The 4918-nt window shown below is 45.3% G+C and overlaps 1 pseudogene; it reads right to left on the bottom strand.

Moving 5' to 3' along the window:
• The window catches only part of LOC102865372, a 7645-nt pseudogene extending 4173 nt beyond the window's left edge, over positions 1-3472 (bottom strand).
• Between the last annotated feature and the right edge of the window lie 1446 nt (positions 3473-4918).

The following is a 4918-nucleotide window of genomic DNA, read 5'->3' as shown; positions in this document are numbered from 1 at the left end:
GCTGCAGTAGAGAGGTTCCCCTCACCAATGTCCCGCTCCACTTTCGTCTTCCTGTCACCCTCCGATTCCACCACTTCCTTAAGCACTTCTTCCTGCCCTTCCTTTGGCTCCTTCTCTTTCTCGGGATCCACTAGGTCAAGAAAAGGTTCAGTTAGCTGTACAGCTTCACTTCTTCCTGGATCCCTATTTCCCACCTTGAGAGGCTCACCTACTGGATCCCCATCACTCTTCTCGGATTCCTTCTCACTGTCCCCTTCTTTCCCTTTCTCTTCATCCTTCTTAGGAGCCTCGGTTTTCTCCTTTGTTTCTTCTTCTGTAGCCCCTCCTCCTTCTCTGGGTTCCTAAACATCCCAGTGAGAGAAAAATAGGGCAGCTAGTCATCATACCAGAGATGAGCCTGGGAGCAGAACTCCTGCCTCTTCCTTGAGAGGTGACCTGGTTCCAGGAGACAAGACTCCCACCCAAGCCCCATCCTAGTCTGCCTGAGTGGAATTTGGCTAGCACCCCCATTACTGTGATCCAAGCCTGGCCCCTTCACCCTCCAGCTGTAATTAGTCCCTCTATACCTTGGGCTCCTTCTTCTCATCTGTGGCCTGGCCCTCTGTTCGAGTCTCGTCGGTCCCGCTCTCCTCTGGTCCCATGGGGAAAAGAAATGGGAAATGGCTGATACAGAGTCTGTCTCTATTGCGCTTCCGCAACAGTCCCTTCCATCATCATATATCCTAGTGTGAGGAGCAATAGGGAGCCACAGTTCCTATTCTTGTAGGAAAAAAAAAATTACCAACCCTCCCTATCCGTGTTGGGCTCTGATGCCAGCTTGAGGCAGGCTGGCACATAATAACCAGATGGCTCTAACTCTTGGTGAAACAGACAGCAATCTGAGAACTTGCCCAGCCTTACCGATCCGCTCAGGCTCATCAGAAGTGGTTCCTGCAATGCCGCTGCTTTCCAGACCAAAGGCTGGGTCTGCCTTGCCTGTCACTTTGGCTGCTTCTTCCACTTTGCGGACATGGGCCTCCACCAGAGCTGTGGGAACCTCTTCCTTCATCTTGGAGAATTCCTCTGCAAGACCCAGGAAGGATGAGCTAGGAGCAGGGCAGGTAGGTGGTTCTGGATCTCCAGGAGAAGGGCTTGCAAGCCCTTCTCTTCAGCTAAGAACATTCTGGAGCTAGATACATGCCAGGCCAGTGGGCAAACTTGGGGGGATTTCAAGGTCTAGATAACTAACCCTTCAAATGCAAACCAAGAAGGGCAGGACCCCTCCACGTTACCTAGGGCACGTTACCTAGGGCAGACTTCGCAGCAGCAGAGGCGACTCTGGGATCGACGACAGAGGCTAGGAAGGCAACAGTGCTCATGACAGGGTTGCCCAACTGACTGAAGGGGATTGGCTGGTAGGCCAGGGGGCCCAGAGAGGCCTCTGAGTCCTCCAGGTATGGGTCTTCAATAGGAAGACGAAGGAAATGCAAGATGCACTTGTCCTGCGTGTGGCTTCCCACATGTTCTGACACTTTGTTCCAGTCATCTTTATACATTTCCAGTGCCTCTAAGAGTAGCAGGGTCTCCTGTTCTGTCCACTCACGAGTGGCACTGACTGCAGCTTTGCTCTTAGAAGGGACATTCTGCTTGGTGTACATGTCAGTGTGCAGCCCAAAGTTCTGCATGTCTGTTGGTTTCTCTTTGCTTTTGTCAGGAAAGTTGAGCATTTGCTGGGAAGCAGAGGTCTGCAGCTCTGGCTTGCCCTTAGCCGTCTCTGGCACCAGGTCATTCAGCTCTTTGCCCTTTCGCCCAGCCTTGGTGTCAGCATCAACCTGGCGGCCCTTTGGGGTCTTGGGCTGCAGAGGCACCAGCCCTGAGGCTGTGTCCACCAAGACATGGAAGTGAGAGGTGCACGGAGGCCCCATTGGGTGTTGGTTGGCTCTCAGCATCCACCTGGTAGTTAATAAGCCCCCACTGTTCTAGGCAGGCTTGAACTCTCATGATGGCACAGACATCACCCACCAGGTTCCTGCAGCAGGCAGTGGACGTTAGATATTCTTGGGGATTTAGTCAGTAAGTGTCAATCATGAAGTTTCTATAGGCCAGGTAGATTTCTGGAGTGTTGGACTTCTTCTTGCCATTAAAGAACTCAGGAAGTGCCCTCAGCTCAATGGCATGAATGCTGTTGTAGTCAAACCAGGCAGCATAGCTGGGGATGATGATATGATGTGTCTGTTCGGTCACATTGTCCTCATGCAGGTCTGGATTCTTGGTCTGCTCTCCTTTGTTCCCAGTACTGTTCTCATCCTCATCCTTGCTGGTAGTCTCCATGCTTTCATCTTCCTGTTCATCCAGGTCCGTCATGGTGCCTCCTTTGACTGGGGCTGACTCTGACTCCTTTTTCATGTTGACTGTTTTGGGTAATGTCACCTCTTCTACATTGGGGACAGGTGAGGGCTCATCCATATCTTTTGTCAGGTCTTCCTGTTCCTCTTCTCTGTGTCCACGCTTTGACTTGGTATAAGGTGTGGAGGGACCTTTCTTAGCATTCTTCTTCTTAGCCTCTGGGGTAGGTGAAGGAGAGGGGGAGCACTTCCTCTTCTTATAGTTCCCCCCTTTTTTGTCCCATCGGTCCGAATCTGGGCTATTTACCTCATCTGTCAGAGTCTTGGCTGAAATCTTTTTTTGGCGGGAGACAGGGTTTTTGTCATCATTTACTTCGTAGTCCTCCTCATTCATCCGCTCATTGAACGTGTCTGTATCCAGGATCCACTTTGCATGAAACTTCCTAGGTTTCTCTGGAGTTGTAGCATCCTCCACAGAAGCTTCAATTTCACTGGCTGGGATCCATGTGTCATAACTCTCAGGATAGTAACCCCAATGCAGAAGAACCTGTTTATCTCTCTTCATAACTGGCCGTATCCTTTCCTCTTCTTCGAAGTTCCCTGGGACGGGATACACAACATGAGATGCTCTTATCCTCAGTGACTGTTCCCTGGTGTCTCTTTATAATGTCCTTTAATTTCCCTAGCAGTTTGGGTTCGATTTCTGGGCACAGAAAAATGTTAGGTCGAGACAGGCAGTTATTCTGTACCAAGGACTTCTCAATGGTCATGAACATTTCCACATTGCGGTCCATGCGTGAAGGATTCTGGAAATCAGAACGCCGCCAGCCCTGGTCACTCTTGAATTTGTAGGCAGCTGCAAGTATGTGGCACAGGGAACCTCCTGCTTTGAAATCTAGGAAACATTTGATCAGCAGTTTAGTGAGTGGTGCATTGCTGACATGTTTGCCAAAAACTTCTTCCTGAAATTGTAGCAATTGTATAACCAGGCTAGATAAGGACTTGTTGGTGGGTGGTTCAGCTTGTATATATTTCTTGTAGTTCTTGCCGAGCCAGAGCCGCACGTTGTCGAACTGGGTCACGGTGTCCGCGGCCTCGTAGTACTTCACGTTGGGGCCACCGTCCTTCTTCCGCACCGCCATCTTCTCGGGCTCAGTACGTATGTTTTTGCGAGACGGTGCCAAGAGTTATGGAACTCTAAGGGAAAGACGGGAGGAAGAAGCCTGAGAGGAGGAGGAATAGTTGATGTTAGAGATGATGGAGTGGTACAGTAATTTGTAAAAGTGGGACAACTGGGACACTTCTAACCTCTGCCTTACAGGAACTAGCTTTGTGCTAATCTTTCTGAATTTTTTGTGCATCTTCAAAAAAATTACACATCACATATAAAGACATAATTCTAAAAAATGGAATGCAATTCATTCTAAAAAAATGAAATGTATATATCAGATCAGTCAAAAGAAAGCTGAAGTGGCTATATTAACGTGAACAAAGTAGATTTCACAGCAAAGACTACCACCATAGACCAAGTTCATTTCATAGCAATTAAAGAGCTAATTCTGCAATAATTCTAACTGCTTATTCACTTAGTAACACTTCCAAATATATGAAACAAAAGCTGGCAACAGTTGCAAATAAAAACAAACAAAAAAAATCTACAAATCTAGCCAAAGATTTCAAATATCCCTCTTCAGTAATCAATATTTACTGATTACTTGTTTTCAAGTAGAAAGAAAATCAGTAAGTATATATAGGACATAAACATTAACTCTCCTAGCTTGACCTAATTGATGTTTACAGAATATCTGACCCAATAAGGAGCCCTGGTGGCATTATGCATAACATATTGGGCTGCCAATCAAAAGGTGGGCAATTCAAATCCACCCATTACATCAAGAGAAAGATGGGCCATCTACTCCTACGTAGATTTATAGTCTCAGAAACCCACTGGAGGGTTGTTTTGAGTCATTAAAGCAACTGAATAGCATTAAGTCTTTTGGTTTTGTTTTATGACCCAATAATAGCATTGCACATGTTTTTGAGTAAACATAGAATATTTATCAACATCTATTGCATTCTAAGCATTTAAAAAATTTCAATTCGTAAAATAATTCAAGGTCTGAAAGTTATGTTCCCTGACTACAATGGATATAAGTTAAAAATCAATACCAAAAAAAAAAAGTATTTAGAGCTAAATGAAAAAGAAAGCATTGAAATATCTGGGATGCTACTTTAGAAGTACTTTAGGGAAGCATTTCTATTACTATATAATTTAATTTTTTTTTTAATGAGAAATGTCAAAAACTAAAGACTCCTTAGGAAAATAGATGGGATGGGGGAAGAACAAAATAAAACACAAATAAGCAGAAGAAAAGAAGCAGTACAAACCAGAGAATAATGAAATAAATCAGAGACCAGAAATAGTAAGAGGGAGTCAATTGACCCAAAATTTATATATTTGGGAATATCAATGAATTGACAAGCTTCTAAAGAACAATGGAAAAGAAAAAGAAAAGACACAAATTGTCAAAATCAGATATGAAGTAAGTTTTGTGAAGACAGATTCTATGGATATTAAAAGGAGAATGGGGTCT

This window comes from Elephantulus edwardii, unplaced genomic scaffold (assembly GCF_000299155.1).
Source record: "Elephantulus edwardii isolate Elephantulus edwardi_28Jun2011 unplaced genomic scaffold, EleEdw1.0 scaffold00047, whole genome shotgun sequence".
Classification (NCBI taxonomy): domain Eukaryota; kingdom Metazoa; phylum Chordata; class Mammalia; order Macroscelidea; family Macroscelididae; genus Elephantulus; species Elephantulus edwardii.
The sequence above is the reverse complement of the archived record's forward strand: the minus strand, read 5'-3'. Positions and strand labels throughout refer to the sequence as shown.